Below are 22,320 nucleotides of genomic sequence, written 5' to 3'. Positions count from 1 at the left end.
GAAGGAGTCAGGGATCTCTTCCCTGTCCAGGGACAGGATAAGCATCTGTCTATCAAAGGGTATTGAGAGGTCCCCTCACCTGTTCCTCTGTAGCCTGCAAGGGAGCAAGGACATGAAATTTTGGGGTATTTCTCATTCAATCATTTCAATCATAAGAGAATAATAGCTCTGAAGATAGGATATTTGAAGTTGTAGGGAAAGAGTGAGTGTTTAAAGCCAGACCAATTTGCACTCAAATACCATTTCCATCTCTTATGCGATGAACAAGTAATTTAACTCAGGCCACCCTCAGCATCCTCATTCATAGAATAGACATAATAAATATCTGCCTTGCAGAGACACAGCAGTGGTTGATTGAAATAAAGTATGAAATGTCTCTAGCATGGAAAAGGCACTCAATGGGTGCTTATTGAAGGTAGAGTCTGTCTCCTCTTGATAAAATGGAACCAAAGCCAACAAAAACTATCTGGAGAGTATAATAGGCTGAATACTGCACCCCTGCCCCATCACGCACAAAAGATGTTACCTTATATGGCAAAAGGGACTTTGCAGATGTGATTAAGTTAAGGATCTTGAGATGAAAATCTTGTCACAAGAGCCCTTATGAGAAAGGGAGGCAGAAGGTCAGAGTCAGGAGAGATTAAAAGTTACTACTACACTGCTGGCTTTGGTGGCAAAATAAGGGCTGTGAACAAAGGACATCTGGCAATCACCAGAATCCAGAAAATACAAAGAAATATACTCTCCTCTAGAGCCTCCAGAAGAAAGGCAACCTCCTGAAAATTTTAGCCCCGTGATACTGACTCAGGTCTTCTGACCTCCAGAACTGTAAGACAATAAGCATGTGTGTGTGTGTGTTAAGTCACCAAGTTTGTGCTGATTTGTTATATCAGCATTAAGAAACTGATATATCACAAGCAAGTCATTCAGCTCAATATTGAAGACATCCCTCCAAGTAAGTATGACCCCGTATCTCAGGGTCCAGCATCCTGTGAATATATATGAGCTAACAAGTTCATTGGTGGGTAAATGATGGCTGTTTTTAACCACCACCCCAACACCTCCATCAATTTTTGTATTTTCCCCTCTGCTTCAAACATTCCGTGGAACAGGTTCACCCAGTCTTTCTTTGAACTCCTTCCATGAGAAGACAGTTTTCGGAGGAATCTCCCCAGTGCCACAGACACTGATATCCTTGGTGAGAGCCCAGCTTCTCTCCCTGATCCTCCTCCCACCACTATCCTGTGCCACATGTCCTGCCAAATGCTGCCACTGAGCTCTGGAACTAGCAGGAAGATAAATCTCTTCAGTGAATTGTCATTTTTTGTAGCCTATTTCCAAAGTATACTACTGGTTCCCTAAATCATAGTTTTTCACAAACATGATTCCTTAAGCTTTAGATATCACCTTCTTACTCTCTCATGGGGCCAGACTAGGTATATATTAATCATGACATTGTCTCTTTCACTTTTACCTCTCCTTTCTTTCCCCCCTTCAGTTAAAAACAGGAGCACCATCATGTATGACAACTTATGCAATTGGATGATTGCTGGAAACATATGAATCCCAGAGCTGTCCTCTGCAAAATACCTTATTACATAGGGATAGATGTGCTCTGCTTCTGAGTCTGTCCCCTCACAAAGGACCCTCTGGGTGCCACGTGTGCTGGCCAAGAGGAGTGTGAATAATCAGGCTTCATGATTCTTCCAGAGGGTGGATTTTGAGTAGAATAGTGTTGGCCAAAGATGTCTCCCATGTCCTTTCCTTATTATTCTCTGATATCTGTAAAGGAACTAGGTTGGTCTAGGATAAACACAGTGTCTCTTCTACAAGATGATCCTAGAGCAGGAAGCAGCATGTTAGATACTATTTTAGAGTATCAGTCTTTTTTTGACAGTTGGAGAAGTCCTTTAAGTGAAACAAGCCTTGCAGAAGCCACACTGAAGTGTCTCTTCCTTCCTAGGAACTAGATTGGTCTAGGATAAACACAGTGTCTCTTCTACAAGATGATCCTAGAGCAGGAAGCAGCATGTTAGGTACTATCTCAGAGTATCAGTCTTTCTTTGACAGCTGGAGAAGTCCTTTAAGTGAAACAACCCTTGCAGAAGCTACACTGAAGTGTCTCTTCCTTCCGGTAAGAATAAACACGTCAGTAACAGAGCCTGATATTTCTGCAAACTCTCTGGTATTCAGATGGGAGAGGTGGATCAAAACAATTACACCGTCTTCCTCATCCAAGCTTGAAACTAGTTGAGAAATAAAATGGAGGATTAAAGGCAAAGGAGGGTCAAAACATCCCCCTGTTGCAGTTGCAGTACATCTTAAATTCAAGAACATGGCTCTACCAATGAATAAATGGAACTCCAGGATGAGACCTAGCTCCCAAGTTATATGCAACCCCGGGCTGGAGAGTCTCTGCTCTTATCCCTGGTAGGGCAAAGTAGAAGGCATGCTCCCTAGAAGCAGCTCATGCCCAGGAAGGAAGGATGCAACACTGCACACCCAGTTCCCAGATCCAAACCCACACAGTGATGAGCCCCTCAGTTCCCCCTGGTTGGAATGAATGTGTGTACACAGAAAGACCAAGAGCTGTATGCTAGTGGCGTTCCCTCCACATGAAGTGCTGCCCCCACTGCGGAACATAGTGTTCTCGCCACAATATCCACAGTCACTTTCTACTTGGTTTTGCCCTCTGAGAGTATTATCCTTCCTGTGGCCCTGAGACTTACTTTGGTCAACAAGTTGTGAGTTGAACTGGCATGAGCCATTTCTCCACAGACAGCCATCATATGGTTCTGCCACCTTTCCTTTTTTTCTTCCACAGATTGGCATGTCCCCAGTTGGGTCCTTTCTATTCACCTTGGTCCCAAGGTGAAGGGGGAGTAGAGTACAGTCCTGTCCAACCCACAGCGGACATGAATTTTAATGAGAAATACGCATTTGTTGTTTGCAGCCAATAAGAGTTTGGAATTAATTGCTATTGCAGCCCACCTCATCCCATACTTACAGACACATGGAGTCCCTGCCCCACCACACACACCCAAAATATCCAGCAACTTCCCTTTCTGTTTTTGTCTCTGTGCTTCCATCAATCCATCCCTTCACTACTGACTGGGCACCAGTCCCTGTTAAAGCTGCAATAATGAGTAAGTCATGACTAGTGGGGGATCCATGACTAGTTATTTCTCGTCAAGAAATAACTCAAATGGAAAGTGATGAGTGCCATGTTAGAAGAATGTACAAAGTGTCCAGAGGGCCCAAAGGAGGGGGGATGATTCAGAGCCACTGAGGGGATCAGGAGAATCTCTACAGGACTCCTTCACTCCAGGGGGATCCTGCAAAGTGTGGCTAGCACTCTAGCCATATTTGGTTATTGCTTTTGTTCTCTGGAACAGAGACCCAGCAGAAAAGGCAACCAAGATGTTGGGTGAACTGCTCAACACATACAGGATACATGTCAATTTCTAGGAAATATAATACTACACAGATTCAGAGGAAGGAGGGAGTCTTTTTATTCTGAGCCTGAGAAGAAGGTCTTTGGTGGAGGAAGATGGATTTCAGCTAAGTGAAAGATAGGCTGAATTCTTCCAGGTTGGGGACAGGTCAGTTTAGTAGAAGGAAGAAAGTATGCAAAGACCTGAAGGCAGGAGAATAAGCTCTACTCCCGAAACAGTGTGTAGAGCAAGGACATGGGAACAGAGGACAATGAGAGTAGAAGGGGGTGCTGAAAGCAGATCCTACATGCGAGACTGAGGCCACGCCCCTTGGGTGACATAAAGCATTGAAGGTTTCTGAAAAAAGAGATGGCATGATACAAAAGGCTTTTTAGGGTAATGCAAAGATGACCCTGGCACCATAGAGGGTGGGAATGAAGGGCCAACTGGAGTTGGGGCTACTTATGAGGAAGCTGCTTGATGTCCTGGTCAAGATATGAGTGATCCCGAGCAAGGAAGGTTCCAGAGGCACTGGCAGGAGAAGGAGGAACAACTGTAAGAGGCTCATGGAGAAGGGATCCACAATTAATGGTGGGGTCCTGAGAGCAGCTCAGGTAGTCACAGAGGATGGCCCCGGGGACGCATTAGAGTTGGATCTTGAAGAATGAACAAAATTCAGATAAACAGAGGGAGTAGGGAGGGAAACATAAGATCATACAGCTTTTCAACATGAGGAGAGTAATTTGATTAAAGAGAGATTTTCTATAGTGGAATGACTGAAGATGAAGTTAGCAATTTATAAACAATAGTTTTATTTAACATGTACAGCTACTATGCCTTCCTTCTTTTAGTCCTTTTAAGAGCCCTATGAGTTCTGCACTATTTTTTCTTTTAGTTCTGCACTATTAACCCATTTCACAGATGAGGAAATGAAGGCTTGAAGATTGAATGCATACCACCTACATAATTTGTGGAGCCCAGTGCAAAATGAAAAGTGACACTTGTTCAAAAATTATTAAGAATTTCAAGACAGTGACAGCAGAACAGTAAGCAAAGCACAAGGCTTTTCTGAGCACCAGGGCTCATGTGACTGCACAGGTTACAAGCCCATGAAGCCAAACCCAGTTCTATGATTTGGCCAGATTCATACAGCAAGAAAGAGTGAAATGTAGAAGTCGAATTGCTCTTGCAGCAGACAAGGAAGTATAGTTGACATGAAGGCTCTGGCAGCTTTCATCTATGAGTTACTACAAGAAGTCAAGCCTCCTGTGTAGCATGAATGTGAAATAAACTTTTTGTGTTATAAGCCACTGAAATGTTTAGGGTGTTTATTATTTACACATAACCTAACCCATACTAACTCATACACTTAGGCTCAGAAACTCTCCCATAGCACTTAAGTTGGAGAGCTAAATCTTGAGCTTCAACATCCAAATCCAGTGCTCTTTACTCAATATCTGTTTTCCAACTACAAGTCACAAACTGTTAGGGGGTCATGAAACCAATTTATTGGATCACAAGTAGATTTTTACAAATGAAATAACAACTAAAATATCATAGAAACTATTTTGTGCATATTACACATTGCAGTGCTATTTTTTTATGAAACTTTTTCATATGTGTGTTCCGAGTCACAGTATAAAATGTACTTCTGACTATGGGTCATCGTCAAAAAATGTTAAAAGCCACTGCTCAACATCATGCTTTCGACACAGGAAAGGAAAAGAAGTCTACCCACATCACCCTGACATCTCGAGTACTCATAATTCCTTTTTTAAATCAGCTAAATGGGAGGAAATTTGCATCTTTATTGCCAACCTAGTTAATGCTTTGGACTTTACAGTTTCCCAGATATAGGAAACATTCCAAACTTTATCCAATGTGAAACTCGATCTTTGTAATGTGCCCCTTTAACTCCATTAATCCACCACCTCCTCCACCCCAACTCTTATTCAGCCTTAAAGAACCATGAAGTCATCATTTTGGATACAGAGAACAAACCTTCATTGTCTTTTAACACAAGCCGACAAATTCTGGGCACAGATGTGCCCACTGGGGTGACTACAAAGCAGTGGGCAAGAAGCCACCGTGTCAACAGCACCGGGCCTGGTGCCAGGCCTCTTCCTTTCTTCGAACCCGTGACGGGCCCAGTTCCTCAGAAGTGAGTCATGGAGGAGTGTGAGCATCTGCCCATGGAGGGAAATCCATTTACTCGGAAAAAAATCTGCAGGAAATACTTGTGCCTTGCTCTGCCAGAAGCTGTCAAGTCTGGTCCACTCACTATGGCAACTGTGGCACCGGACTCCCGGCTTACGACAAAAAGAACACACAAAAGAGCCAAAAATAGCTTTTTTCTCAATTATTTGCTGAAAACTCCCAGATGTGAGCTGCAGTGACTGTGTGGCACCCACATTTTGGCCTTGAGTGCGAGTATTCCCTCTAAATGTCTCCTGTTGCCCAGAAAATTTAAAAGGGGAAGACACTAGTAACCGTTTTAGTGAAGGTTGGATTTCTGCTGTAGCCTGCTTCCCTAGGTCCTGATTTCTGGGACTTGGAGGTTTGGGGCGTATTGTCCACAATTTTCCTCTGCAATCATGTTTCCTTGATGCAAGATGGTTGCATCCAGCCTGTTGAGGTCCTAACTCTAGCATGCTCATCTCTCACTATACTTCCAGACCATCCTCATCCCTGGCAAGAATGTCTCCCTTGCCCTCTTTTCCATACCCACTTCTTTTGCCATTGTTGCTAATATCCAGAGTGATGGTCTTAAATGCAAACCTGATCAGGCACTTTCTTCCTTGAAATCCTTCAGTAGTTTTAATGGCTACCCCCATGATAAAGGCCACATTTTACCAAGGTTAATAAGGCTCTGGGGGGGAGGAGGCAATGGCCCCTCCTGGTCTCAGGGCTCATCTCAGGCTATTCTACCCCCTTCCCTCTAAAGTCCACACTAACACACTGTCCTTCCAAACGTTTCTGAAATGCATCAGTCCCTCGGGGCCCTTGTATCTGCTGTTCTTGTAGAACATAATGTCTGTTCTCCCCAATGCTCTGTTTTGTTAAAGCCTAGTCTCCCTTTTATTCTCAGCTGAGACATCACTTTCTCAAGAGATTTTTTTAACTCCCAAAATAAGCCAAGTCCTTCCAGATTCTCTCCCATCATCTTTTCCTTTTCCCTATCGTGGTATATAAAACAGTATGATTTTTAACATCTTTTTCCCTCACTAGACTTAGTTTCACAGAGACAATGTGTCTTTGCCCACTATAATGATATCTTGTCATGGGGCAGGGTGCATAATAACTAGCAAATAAATATCTGTGCAATAAATGCTAAAGGCCTTTGAAAAGACTTCTCCAAAATCTAAATGCTTTAGACGATTTCTTTCGCTCAGGAACTGCTATTTTCCTAAGAACAAATGAACAAATTTGTCTCCCTTTTTTTCTTTGGATCCTGGAAACCAGAGAGACATATGAGGTTCAGATATGTCATTCCTGTGGAATCATGGGTTTTGCATATTTGTATTTTTCTCTCCCTTTGGTCTTGATTTCCTGCTTTTAATTGAACTTTCTCAGGGCAAGCTTTTGTTATCTTATTCCATAGTAAAGAATATTATATGGTACTACTATGGAATAGCATTGCAAACTCATGGTAAAATGCAAGACAGCAAGCCACACTGAAATCTTTGAGGAAAGAGGTGAGGGCAAATACTTACCTCTAAAGTGTCTGAAGACCTTTCATATTTTAGATATGAAAAGGGAGCAGAGAATTTTCATTGGGGTCAGAAGACCTGGGGCACATATTGATGCTGTAGGACTTGAGCAAACCACTCCTCAAGCCTCAAATACCTCATTTATGAATGAGAGAAACTCTGCTGTGCTTAACACATAAGGCCATTGAAATATTGTATGACAGTGCTTCGTAGGTTGAAAAGCAAAACACTCACAGACATGCACACATATATATGCACACAAATTTATACACACAGGCACACATACACATGCACTCACACATAAGAATATATGGCCATAATCAAGGAAGGAGCTTTGATTCTCCCTTCTTTGACTGGCTCATGAACAAGCAAGTAAAATTTTCCATTGCTACATTACTTTTCTCTAGCCTCGCTCCTGAGTCTTACTCATGAAGCTGCTTCACGCTATCAGGCTCAAAGACCCTCACTGAGGAATATCTAAAGACTATCCAGATATTTCCCTTCTACTTTATATGCCCTTCATCAAAAGTGCCTGTCCTATGAACATTATCTCCAAAGTCCCCAAACTCTGAAGTCCTCTAAAGTCCTGTAGCCAATAAATTTATCTGGCAAACTAATTAAAGCTAAAGATGATTGACAGCACAGAGAGAAAGATAATTGAACAATTCATCCTAGCATGATAAGGTCAATAATGGGGGAGGCCCAAAGAAGGTGAAAGTACAAGGTCCTCTCATGGGCAGGGGATTTATGCTAAGACTGGAAAAGGTAGTAGGAGTTAACAAAGTGGAAGAGGAGGCAACTAAAGAGCCTGTGAGTGAGACAAAACAGGGCCTGTCCTGAACACCAATGGCCAGATGTGAACTTTGCCTTATATTTCTACCCACTAGTTCTGGAACCACATTGACTTCTGGATTGCTGAAAGCCCCAAAGATATTGCAGGATGGTAATGGTCTGCCAGGAAGTCTGAGGGAGCTTCCTGAGTGTCTTAGTCCACCAGAGCTGCTATAACAAAACCACCATAGATGGGGTGGCTTATTTCTTACAGTCTGGAAGTTGGGAAGTCTAAGATCAAGGACTCCAAGATCTAGAAAAGCCCACTTCCTGGCTCTCAGATGACCATTTTCTCTCTATGTCCTGGCATGGCAGTACCAGAGAGAGGAAACAAGCTGCATCATGGCTCTTATGAGGGCACTAATGCCATTCACCAGGGCTCCACCCTGATGATATCATCTAATCCTAATTACCTTTCAAATACCATCACATTGGGGAGCTTCCACCTATAAATTTAGAGGAGGACACAGATATTCAGTTCATAATACCTATCTGACTGCACAGGGAGACTTACCACATGGGAGCTGCAACAAGGTGGGGCCGGTCTTTCAAGGTGGGAGCAAGAGGAACTCATGGGACAGGGCTGTAGGGAAAGCTCAGGATCTGCTGAATGCATCATCCCTCTGAATCCAGCACTTGTTACCCATCTGCCAGAAGGCCGACTAGAAAACATCCCCCCAAAATCACCACTCTGGATAGAGGCAGTCCAGCCAGCAAGCCAGATGTTATTCCTCCCTGAAAGCCTGTGTCAATAAGATTCTGGCATTTGGTATGTGCCAGGCAGTGTGTTGTGGAAAAAGTAGCAAAGAAGAAGATCCAGTACCTGCTCAAGGAGCTCAAGGAGTTATCAAAGGCAGCAGTCAAGTAAACTGCCAGTTACAAAACAGTGAGTAGAGAAGAGCAATGCAGGGAAGAGGCACCAACCTGGGCACCAGGGAAGGCCTGCAGGGAAGGGGTACCTGGGACGGTTCCTGGGGAATTTACAGTACCTCTGTACCTGGGTGACCATTCTTTCATCCACAGCTGCTCTCCTATCTCTCCCAGAATCTCCAAGAAGCTTTACAAGGCTTCTTGGAAGACATTTTGAGCACATGGGGCAGGAATCACTGCCTATGAACCTGGGAGTGCCTATGATCCAGAGTACCCATTCTTGTATCTTTTTCTGTCTTATACCCTCAAATAAACAATAAACTCCTCCAGCCAAGGATCGGGCCATTTGCTTTTCTTCATTTCTCATAGCAGTAGGCACATAACAGGTGCATTATAAAATCTGTTGATCTGCAACTAATTAGTTCCATTTGATTAGTCATTGACCTTCAATATTTGACAGGAAAAGCAAGGTGTCATCCGGTCTGTATCTTTCAGAAGAAAATCATCAAAAGGCTTCAGTATCAAAGAAATATGGTGTCAATTCCAGCTCTGCCACTCACACCCATGTGACTTTGTACAAATTACTTGAACCCTCCAGGCCTAATTTTTTTTCATATTCAATATTAGAATAATATCTCCTTCCCAGTGCCATTGTGAGGATTGAAGGTGAAAATGCACTCACATGCTATTGAACATGGTATGAACCAGAACATTGTTCTCAGTAAGTGCTTGTTCCTAGTAATAATGGTAGCAGAAATCTCTTGGTATGTGCCAGACAGTTGGCTAAAGTAATTCACAGGCATTATCTTTTTTAATCCCCACCTTGGCTCCATAAGACTGAACCAACCATCACTCCCACTTGGCAGGAGGAAAAAACGGAGGCTCAGACGGTTTGAGTCATGTGTCCAATGCCATGCACTAGTCTGAGATGCACTCTAAGCCTGATTCTTTCCCACATCTCTAGTCATGACCTTGTTCACTCACATCTGGTCACCATCCCTCCCCTCAGTGAGTGGCATAAAGATCTGGAAAGGTTGTGCAACTTACCCAAGGTCGCACGGCTGATCACTGACCACCACACTGTGTTGGGAAATGCATTCTGGTAAAAGGGCCTTCTTACCGCAGTCAGGAAACACGGTCCAACACCTTCACTCCATTTTATAACTGGAAATGATGTGTCATGAGAATACATGGAAAGTTTCAACAATGCCTAGCACTGCTCTTTCTCTGTTGCCAGTGACTTAGCTTTTCCATTAAGACTCATGAGGGAAGGAAAGCAACAGAATCCCAGTGCACCCCATCACCCAGCATAGAAAACCCTCCCCCAGGATGGTTCTGAGGTGTTAGAACACTCATTTGGGCTCTGCAGTTGGTGGGAGAATAAAGTGCTGCATGGTCTGGTTCTTGTCCTCGCCATATTCTGTCAAAGTACCTAATTTGCAGGTCATGCCCATGGGACATCTGGACTCTGTCACTGTCCTCCAGGATCTATGCCAGTCTGGACCAGCTGTCAGCATTAAAGAATTAAAGTGTAACTTAGCTGACCAAATTGATGGGGATGAAGATGGGTAATATAATATTTTTGTCACAAAAGCATACTGAAGTGTCCCTAAGTGACAGTCCCTTGAAGAAGGGCTTTACAGTCATTCTCTCATTTAGTAATCACAACACCCCATAAGAAAGAAAATATCTCAACTTTATAAGGACTGTCCAGAAAGTATCCATCCATGTAATATGTTCTAGTTATACTAACAACAGCTGGATACTTTCTGGACAACCCTCATATGTGTGAAAACAATGAGTTTTCAGAACTTGCCCAATAATTCTAAGAGTAATATGAAAACCTTTCATTAATCAGTGGTTCTGGTTCCCTACCTTCTCCACAGATAATGTCCATTTGATGTTATTCCCAAGCCCCTGCCCTGCTCTGTATAGCCCTAGCCTGGCAGGGTGGGTGTTGAATGAAAGAACCAGGAAGTCACATTTTTGGAGAATTTGTTCTTCACCAAGAACTATGTCAAATACTTATTGCACATCTTTTGAATAATTCCTCACAAGGCTAGATATTGTCACCTATTTTTTACAGATAAGGAAAATGAGGCTCAACAAGAGTAAGTGTTATGCCCTAAGGACACATCTTGTGTCCAGGGCCCTGGGACCTTGTGCCAATGACTTTTCCACCATGCAGGAGAGCAAGCGAACAAGAAAATTAAAAAAGCCAAATAGTGAGCTAAATCAAGAGCCTGGAGGATTCACCAAGTGGATTATCTATCCTACAAAAATGTGGCAGTCTGTTTCCACTAAGACGTCTCTCTGCCAGAAGTGAAAACCAGAAAAAGGATTAGAATATGGTAAAAAGTAAAGGTTAGCAAAGGTGTTGATCTTCATGAACCTCCAAATGTGTTTAGATAACAGAAAGGGCTTGAGTTGTTGGGACTAAACCTTTGGTTCATTGGTTGACTCTTTACAGCACTCATATTTATTGCTTTCTTGCTTTGTACCAGGCACCATATTAGGCCTGAAGACATGAGCATTGTAAGAATACAGTGCCTGACTCAACATCAGAGCTCATGTGCTACTTCCAGAAGAAGGAAGTGAAGGAAAGAGAACATGAAAGAGACTCAGTTCCTGTCTTCAAAGAGCTCAACCTCTAGTAACCACCTGAAAATGAAACAGACAATTCATAATAGCAACTACAAACAATTATTAGATATCAAGTTGGAGATGGGCTATGAAGGAAAAAGACAAAAAGGAATGTCGTGTAAGGTTTCCCAGAGAAAGGGGAGAGGACATGTAGCTGAACCTAAGTGGGAGGTCACAGGAACAAAGATGTTATGGCTGAAAATATGCAAAGGTTGTAGGTGCTGGGACCTCTTCTAGCATTCAAGTACTTCCGATAGACTGCAATGGAGATTTGGGGTTTAAGTGTGGGATGATGATCAGGACAGAATTTTTGAGGTAGGAAGAGATATGTCAAGAGATGAGCCTGGGGAGACCGACAAGGCTGGGTGTTAAAGAATCTAGAAAGAAAGTCCAAAAATGTGGATGTCTCAGAAAAGCATAAAGCCAGGATTTTCAACAGATACAAAATGTCTTTAGATATGTCTGCTATGCATAGAAAGGATTAAAGAAGTTGCTCCTGAAGGCAACGAGACAAGATAAGAAGATACTTCCGTAATCCAGATGAGAAACATTGGCAACCTAAGAAAAGGCAACTTCATTTCAAAAAATTCATGCCAGAGATTCTGATGCCATAATTAAAGGTGTACACTCCATAATTGTGTACTTTTTTAGATCCAACTTTAATTTTCTCAAGTAGAATAGCTACAACAATAGAAATTCCTTTTACTTACATAAATCTTAGAAATGACAATGTATTCCCACTTATCTTAAATTCAGTGTCTGCTAAAGGTAAGCAGGAGAAGTAAGATCAGCATATCCATTTTACACATGGGGATATTGAGGTTCAGAGGAGTTAATGAGTTCCTAAAAGTCCAAGAAAATTTCAGAGCCAGAAATGAAACTAGATCCCATGTATTCTTAGCAGGTATTCTAGCTGCCTCCAAGCTTGATGTCGAGGACATGATTCTTGATGACTGCAGAGAGAAACCTGAGTTTGTATCTTAAGAACGATTGATCTTGAAACTTTTCCAGATAGTGTTGTGAAAGAGGATTTGAATGCAGGGTACACAAACCCAGCTGGGAGGCAAGAGGAAGGCACAGGGATTTGACATATCTTTGGGGCCAAAACATCTAAGATGGTCCCTCACCCAAAGCTCCAAATATTCAGTTCAAGTTGAGTCTTATCCTGGCTCTTTGTATGCAAAACCCATATTTGTGCATGTTTATTTCCACTGACAACAAGTGAGGGTTCTGGTCATTGTCCTTATCCCCAGCTCACCCTCCACTCCTGGCCTCTGTAGACACCAAGTCCCACACATGCCAGGAGTCCATCTTCACAACTGACATGTGCTTAGCCAGTGTTGGCTGACAGCAAGGATTTCTCAGGAGCCTGGGCCACCAGCCTCTATATCCTGGGAGAACTCCCCTCCAAACAGCAGTAGGAAAGACACAGATGGTGAAATCCATCTTCCTACCTCCTAAAAAAAAACCCCACATCCTGCCAAGATCTTCCTGGCTCTGGATCCAGGCCGCTTCCCTCAGTCTCCCTTCCTGGACCAGGTGGAGATGAAGTCAGCCTCCTGTCTCCCCTGGCTCATCCCTGACCACTGAGCTCAGCCCACAGCTCGCCCACACTAAGTGAGTGTAATGGCTGGTCACTAGGAGAAGGAGAAAGAGAGGGTAGGGGGGAGGGAGGCCGGAAGGGATGTAGAGCACAGTCAGTTAGACCCTGTCCTGGCTCCTTGTAGTGGACAATATCACCATTTACCCATGCCACACCCCTCACATGGAGGATTATACACCCTCATCCTGTTTAAGTCTAGTAGAGTCACACGGCTTGTTTTGGCCAAGGAAACATGAGCAGAAGCGATGTGTGTCACTTCTAGGAAGACGCTTCTGAGAGCCAGCGTGTGGTTGCAATGTTCTCTGTTTCATCTGCCGATGTTCCAGATGGAGGCTGCTCACTCTGCGTGGGTCCCAGGCTGACGTTGAAGTGGAGCAGAGTCACAGCTAAGCCACATGGCCGGATAGCCAGGAAGAGAGGCAAAGCTGTGGCTGCACATTGAGATTTCAAAGTCATTTTTTACCCAAGCAAAACCTAAACTTTCCTGATTGATTCTCTTTTTGCCCACCTCCTCCATGTGCTTCCTCTCTGGACTACCTCAAACAGCCCCTGTGTGTTCCTATATCCTAACATGTACCATAGCATATTGGGATATTTATAGGTTGAATATCTCTCCACCAGCCCCCAGGCTCATATTCCTTGATATGTACCCATGCAGTTCCTAGCATGAAGGTCACACTCGGTAAATGCCTATTGAAATGATTTAATTTATTCTCACAATGAATGTTTTGTGACCTTGTATTATCCCTTCTTTACACATGACACTGTGCTCTACACTTGGAAGAAATTAAAAACAAATAAAGCAAATACCAACCCTGCCTTCATAAAGCTCTCAGGACAACAGAGGAGGTGTGGAAGACTCTGTTGGTTGGCAAACATAACACACATTCCGGGTAGCATTCTCCTTCACCTGTCCCCTCCATAGAAGCTGGAAAAGCAACCAGGCAAGGCCACATAATTTCATCCAGAAGGAGAACAAAAAATAAGCAGAAGTTCGCTTTTGCTTTTCTGATAAAAGGATTGAGTGTAGATAAGGCCACTCATCCCCCTTCCTCCTGACTGGAGTGTGAATGAGACGTCCAGAACTATGACTGCCAGCTTGAGATGATCCTGGGAAAAAACAAAATAAAATACAGATACCAGCCTTGACCTTGTTAGAGACAAACTTCCTGATAAGTGAAAAAAAAAAACAAACTCAGAATTGTTTTTCCCATTCTTAGTCAGATATTCTGTCCCTGGCAACAAAACACATCCTAACTGATACCAGGAAACAAGTTGTTTATTTTTGGAACATCAACCTTTACCATTTTCCTTCATTGTGTAATTCCTACTGACAATTCGAGACTCAGCTCAATCACTATATCCCTCCTAAAGTTTAGTTTGTACATCAGAGCACAAACTCTAGATCTATTCTGCCTGGATCAATGGAACAAACCACATGAATTTTCTATAAAGAGCTAATTATATTATCCCTACACTTCTTAGATCCTAGAGACAAATTCTTCCCAGATCTTTGATTTCTGTAGGTGTCCCCAGCTAATCCATTCTCTCTAGATTGCATACATTGAGAATCCCTTCTGTAGACTGCCAGGGGCCTGCCTATAACCTGGGGCCAACCTGGGACACCAGGTTAACAACAGGACCTCCAGGGTCAACCACACACTCCATAGATATTGGTCGATATCTTCATGTCCAAGAGTCATCTGTGGGGATAAGTTTCAGTTGTTGTACACTACTGAAAAGTCCCTAATCATTTCCCCAAGAATCATCAGTCTTTCCCTTTGGCATTGAACTTGGATTGAATGTGTCCCTTGTTTGGCTTCTACAAGGCCTATCAATTATACTTTCCTCTACCCCAGTGAGCCCTCCCCTCCCTGACCATCTGGGTCATCCCAGAAAACCATCATATGTTTCATTGTGTAATATCATCTTGGAGACCCATGACCTGGGCTCAAACCTCTGGCCACAGTAGGTCTGAACAAAGAAAGGAGTGCTGTATCAAGAAGGAGTGTGCAAAGCCATCTTCCTGGCCCTTGTGCATGGAGATCATGGTATGGCCCAGGGCTAAAGGGCAACCTATGGACTCAGATAACCAGGGCTCAGCTGCTGGCCCTACCACTTACTAGCTCTGTGATCTTGGAAAGTTTACACAAACTCACTATGCCTCAGATGCTCATCTAAAAAGTGGGGATTATAATAGTATCTAGCTTAGCATTTTATCTAGCATATAGTAATTGCTCAATAAAGGTTAGCTGGCAATATCAAGCCTCAAAGATAGAAGTAAATTGGTTGGTCCCTAGCATCAAAGCCAGGAGCTGCTGTGAAACTTCTGAACACGACGAATGCACACAAATAGACAGCTGATAAGAGGAGTCAGGGGAGAGAAAATCACAATGTAAATGAAAATTAGATTGGTCAAAACTCAATTCTGAAAACTAGATGTGTTAAATCATAGGAAATATCTTTGGCAGGAGATCAAGTAATCCAATTTGCAGAAAAAACTAGACTGTAGGCTGAAGGTAAAAATGACCGAAAAGAAACAAGGGCTAGCTCAGTGTCACCGTTAAGAGCATTTTCTCATTGCACTAAGTCGTTTTCTGGGATGAGCTCAGTTTAGGATTAGGAACTTGCTCCCCACCACAGAGATGCTGAACAGCTGCAATTCATTTTCAATTCCCATCAGGGAAGTCAGATACAAGAAGCTGGGGCAGGAAAGCAAGGATGTGATGTTGAGAGAAGCCGTACTCACCAGGGGGCCGTGGAAATGAGGTAGATACAGAGGCATCCATGGTTTCCAGACTGAAATGTAAATGAGGAAATCTTCAATGTGGTGAGATAAATTGCTCCAAATTTGCATTTCCTCTGTTTCCACTTGGAGTTGGTTAAGGTGCATCATGGCTGTGTTGGCTGGATGTGTGGGTCTGAGCCCAGGACTGGGAGCCTGCTACTCCAGCTGACTTGCTGAGTGACTTTGAGAAAATGACTTCCCTTCTCTGGGCTTCAGTTGACACAACTGTAAAGTGAGCGAGTTGGACCACTCCAAAGCACCTCTCAGCTTTAGATGTACCTGATATATGGCCATAAAGGAAAATAAGTAACTATTATTGTGATTTTAGGAGCCCAATAAATGACACTGCTTCCTCCTTCCACCCCAAATTCAGAACCAACTTCCTACATTGAAATTGGAGTCATGTTTTTAAAAGGGAATCAAAATGCCACCTTCAATAGAGAAAAGCTTGGTTGGAGAACATAGTTTAGGTATGTGAAGTCGAGGGGTTTCCGACATTGCACCTGAAATTAGCACGCAGGTAGGAACACGCAGTCCCTGGTAGCAATGCATAACTGTATGTCTTCCCCCAACCCTACCAGGAAAATCCTTTCTTTTTTTTTTTTTTAACCACATGGCAGAAAACAGACCAGAACACAACTCCTCTGTATGCAGGCAGATCCAGAGAAGATGAAGAAGCCAACAAACTAGTGGTTCTCAAACTCAGGTGGGCATCAGAACCATCTGGTGGGCTGTTAACACACAAAGGCTGGACCCACTTCCAGAGCTTCTGGTTCAGGAGGCTGCAGCGGGGCCTGAGGATCTGCATGTCTAACACGTCCCCTAGTGATCCTGCTGCTGGTGGTCCTGGGACCACACTGAGAACCACTGAGCTAAGCTAAGTATGGTCAGTTTTGTCTCCCAAACTCACCCACTGGATTCAGCCATTTCTCCCCTGCTGGGGGCCAGAAGAGAGGAGGGGGGATATGCAACATCTCCATATCTCTGCACATGGAGTGAGGGATGAGTGCCCCCCCCAACATCAAGCACGTACTGATTTATTGGTAAAAATAAAGAAAAACAATGTCATTAAAATCATGCTTCATTATCTTAACTACAAGATAATTCGTTAAATACTAGTATAATTCCTAAGAATATTTATACCAATATTCCAATTAAAAATAAGGTTTAACAATGTGTTAGCCTGCAGGGATATGGCGTAATAAATAGCTGGAGCAGGACAAGAATTCTCATAATTTTTAACTTTCAAATTATAGCAGTGCTGAACCTTACACATGTGCTATTGATTTAAACAATTTGCAACCTTTATTAAAGAAAGATCAATGGGCTTATTAGCTTCTGACGTGCCGTGCGCTGGTAACAGGCATTGCACTAGGAGTTACAGATTGACGTTATTTTCCACCTTGGCTATATTTTTCATTGGGTTGAGCATGTCACATTCCTTCCCTGACCCTTTCTTCATCTGTCAAAATCACAGATGGTAATACCTACAGAAAACTGAAAGGTCTGTGCCCATTACCTTTGCCTGCGCAGCCTTGAGCGCTTTCTATTTTTACATGCTATAAATTCATTTGCCTGTTGATTGAAAGCACTTAATACTAAGCAACTCATCTCATCTAATAAAGCATAAAAAAAATCACAGATGCTTAGAGAGGCGGAATGCTAGTGAAATGCTGGCTGTCAACTTGACCTTCTTTTCAGCCTAAATTGATTTGATTAAAGGAGAATATAAGAGTCTCTCTCACTCCCAGGTCTGGAAAAGAGCTCTTTTCACCAAGCAGGCAGCTGGAAGGAGTTTAAAGATTCCTCCAGCTTTAGAATTCCCCACAAGGTTGAAAAAACTAAATCAAGTCAAAGTGTGTCCTCATCAAACGTTCAAGAGGAATAATTTCAGTGATGCCATTACTAGGAGAACATGGCTTCTCTGCCTTCTTAAGGAAATATCTAGCAGGATGATTTGGAAATGGGTAAAGAGGAGACCGTAGATGGGCTGGGAATAGAAATAAGGAAGTGCATCATCAAGGGTCATGTTAAAACCCATAAATCAGACACGGCTGAGAAAGCATTCCGTGCCCACGGACAGGAACCAGCTATGGAAGCTAGGCAGAGCACAGAGATTCAGAAACTGCTAGAGTTAGAGCCCAGGCACGGATCAGGCGCAGTGGCAAAGGACAATGGAGCTAGACAAAGAATATCAAAGACACCACCCATGAGAAGCCAAAAATGTAAGGAACAGAGAAAGAAAGTCAAAGTGGTCTAAGTAGAAGAATGGTGCAAATAGATGTCAAAAAAGACTTGAGTTTCAACCGGGACCAATTAACATTATCCATTTCAGTGAAGACGTAGGTCTGGTACAATAAGAACGAGAAAGATGGCCACTGGATTTAGTGATATGAAGACTGGGTTGACCTCAGTGGGAACAGACACAGGGAAGGGGGAGGAGTGAGAAGGTTGATTAAAATGAATTGACAAGGGACTACGAGATGAGGAGAGGCAGTGAGCGTAGACTACAGAGATGTGTTTAACAGAGCCCGACACACAGTATGTGATCAGAAACATGGGGATAGAGAAGACACAAAGGGATAAAGGAAAAACAGAGGAATGTGCACTCCAGGGTGAGAAGAAAATGCTGTGTGGGGTACAGCAAAAGGATGCAAAGGCTAAGGTTTCTGCAGGACTCTTTTAAGTAAATTGATAGTTATGTATTATTCAAAGACACATATCCATGAACTAAATTACAAGCCTGAAGAAACAACAAAGAGAAAGGTCTCTTCTCCCTCTGGACAGACTCTTTGCATCTTTGGCACATTTTCTATTCAGTCTAAATATTTATGGAGACAGCTTTACTTGGAGTTGGACCATCTCCTTCAAGGGTGTTAGCAACATGACAAAGAATCAGAGAGAGAGATGATGGACGCAGGATGCCTGGTGGGGTGGGTGTGAGTGCAGAGGCCAGGGGTGCTGGACGCTGCATTTTCCAGAAATGCACTGAGGGAACCTGGCCTTTTGGCCAGGAATGCATTAACTAATTAAATAGTAGCATCTTGAGATGCACGAATAATTCATTTACTATTAGCTTTGTCTTCCTCCACGCATTAGTGTCATAGTATTGTCAGCGATGCTGACCTGGAGGGTAAGATTGCAAAGCACTTCTTCACTTGACTGCCATCTACTCACCTGTGACTTGCACGGCATGCATACTTGTCACTGTCCATGTCTCTATCTCTATCTCTTCCTGTAGTAACCCTCAATTACTCTGCCATGTTCATACTGGCTTTTGCTCTTATCCAAATACACCAAGCTGACCCCTGACTCAAGACATTGGTGCTGGTTTTTACTCCGCCTGGGAAGTACTTATTGCACATATTTATAAGATTCTTTACTGCCACTTTCCTTTAGTTCTCTCACCAATAGACATTCCTTTGAAGAGGTCTTTCCTGGCCACCCTTTTAGAAATAAATCCTCAACCCCCTATCAATCTATAGACCTTGGTCCTGTTATAGTCTTCCTCACTACTGCTACTTAGGATAATATTTTGTTTGATAACCGGTTACATCTCTCCCACTAGACAGAGGAATATTTTTACTTTCTTAATGCTGCATCCCTTAATACCTAGAAGAGTATCTGGCACACAAGAGGTTGCATGCTGAATATTTGTTGTAGGGGTGAAATCATTAGTCAATTAAATTAATTAATCTTCCAGGAAGACCCCTCTAATTTCCTAGGCTGAGGTAGCTCCCCTCATCCCTGCTTCTACAACCCCCAGGTGTATATTACATGAGTGTGTAATGCATTAAAATGAGTTGTTCTCAAGTCTGAGTCTGGTAACTTACCAGTAAGTTATCGAAGCTCCTGAGACGTGTGTGACTGATTTACTTTTGCATCTGGAGTGTCCTGCATAACATTGTTGTTCCCTGGACTAAGGGGAAGAGTCTTTAGAGAGCAAATGCTGATAGCCACCAGCTGGAAAAGGAGCCGTGGGATAAAAGAGGACTCGGGATTTATTTATAGCAATGACTCGTCTAGAAGGAGGAGAGATAATGCTGTCATAAATACATTATTTTACTCAACCAGCAAACTATATTCAGTACTCACCCAGAGTGATAACCTGGTCAGAGCGCGCATTCTGAACCGAGAGTCAGCCAGCCTCTGCTGTGGCCCTGGCCTTCGCGTGAGTCTGAGCCAGGCCCTTCCCTTCACCTGGTCTATCCCCATCTGCTCAGTGAGAAGAACCATCTGATGCCTGAAGGCCCTTCCAACCCTATGCTCCTGCATTCTGCATACGTGGGACAGCGAATGGAGCAATTGAAAAAGAAAAAATATGTACAATGTATATAGCCTTGCTTTCAAGAAAGGCAACCACGCAGGATTGGAGTTGGAGATACTGGGGCTTAAACCCAGACTCTGGAACTCACAAACTTTGTGAACTTAAGCACATCCCTTAATCTATCTATATCTAAGCTTCCATCAAATGCAAACAGTAATTCCTAGCTACACGCTCAGTAAACGGCAGCTTGCTCTGTACTCTTTCCTCGTGTATCCATGGCTGGCCTTTTTAGCCAAGCTGACTCTAAAACCAGAATATTCTTTTATAAACACCATCCTAGCAGTTTGGATAGCTCCAGTGCTGCTGGGGCTTCAGTGGACCCCACACCGGAGCAGGCAGCCACCCTCGCAAGGCTAAAGTTTTCCAGTCACTCTCCGCTGGGGCCCCTGAGCAGACTCCATTTGTGTTACCCAGGAAGCTTCTCGAGCCATTTCTCTTGCTAGAACTCCATGGTAAACATTCTTACAGATGACTTACCGCCTGTCACAATATTTTGTTGCTCTCTTTCCAGAAAGAATTCCTGCAGAATGAGGTCAGTCGCTTACTAACTATGACTTCCATTTTTTTTCACCCCTTTTTGGTCTTGCTGTTCGGATGCTGAGCAACTGCCTCTGGCTACATCAAAGGGCCACTTCCAACAGCTATAGGAGCAAAATGCTCCAGCAGCCCAATACAGAGCCCAGAGGTGCCACAAGATGAAGCGCAGACTCCAAAGCCAATCAGAGGACCAGTGGGGAAATTTCGAGTTAATAGACCCATGGCGCGGAGTTAATAAGAACTTCTTAGGTATGTTTCTAAAAGGTTTGGAAATGGATAATGGGCAAAGATGCTCTCCCCTCCACAAACATCCTTCATTTATCAATGGCCCCATGTTCGCTGCCCCCCTTGTGCTTCTACATACAGCGCCCCCACTACCCTAGAGATGTTTTACCTCTTTGCCCATCTTGAGAACTCCTATTTATTTACTTTTCAAGATTTATCTTCTCTTAAAATGTTCCTTAAGTACTCCCTCCCTACTGGTTCCTTGACTGTATTAGAGTAGCCCTCTTCCTTTCTCCCTTCATTCCTTGCAACAAGGTCTATCCTAGCATTTATTACACAGCACAGGAATCGACTTTTTTAGGTGCAGGCACTATTCTAAGTGCTTTACAAATATTAATTTATTTAATCCTGATACAAAACCCCTGTGAGCTTCTTAAAATTCGTACTTCTAGTCTGTTTTCCAGACCATTTGTTTGTTCCAAGCATAATTATTGAGCACCTACTATGTGCCAGGCATTAGGCATGTGTCGGTGAACAAGATAGCTTTGCCTCTGTCTTCCAGAAGCTTACAGTCTGGGGGGAGAGGAAGACAAAGAAGACAATGCAATGTAATAAGTGTTATGGTAGAGCAGGCCATGACAGCGTGTGAAAGGGGTGCAGTCCCAACATGACAGGTGAGGCATGTCAGAGAAGGCTTCCTGGGGGGTGTGATATCCAGCTTTGGACTTGAAGAATGATTAGTTTGATGGAGAGAGGGTGGGAAAATGGTCTAGGGTGGAAAAAAGTGCATGGTCAAAAGAGAGAAGGAGAAGGACATAGGTAGGAAACATTGGGGGGATAGGGAGAATAGCAGTGCCAAGACTGAAGAGCAGTCAAAGGTGGGACCCGAGAGGTAGGAGCATCAGCAATGCAGTGCTCTCCAGGCCTCCAACTTATAATGGTTCCAGATGGTCTCCAACTTATAATGGTTCAATTTCTTATTTTTTGACTTTTTTTATTTCAGCATATTACAGGGGTACAAATGTTTAGATGACACATACTGCCTTTGCCTCACCTGAGTCAGAGCTTCAAGCATGTCCATCCCCCAGAAGGTGCACAACACACCCTTTAGGTGTGAATAGACCCATCCCCTCCTCCCCTCTCCCACCTGCCCAACACCCAATGAATGTTACCACCATATGTGCACTTAAGTGTTGATCGATTAATACCAATTTGATGGTGAGTACATGTGATGCTTGTTTTTCCATTCATGGGATACTTCACTTAGTAGAATGGGTTCCAGCTCTATCCAGGATGATACAAGAGGTATCACCATTGTTTTTTGTGGCTGAGTAGAACTTCATGGTATACAT

This window comes from Microcebus murinus, chromosome 12 (assembly GCF_040939455.1).
Source record: "Microcebus murinus isolate Inina chromosome 12, M.murinus_Inina_mat1.0, whole genome shotgun sequence".
Classification (NCBI taxonomy): Eukaryota; Metazoa; Chordata; class Mammalia; order Primates; family Cheirogaleidae; genus Microcebus; species Microcebus murinus.
The sequence above is the reverse complement of the archived record's forward strand: the minus strand, read 5'-3'. Positions refer to the sequence as shown.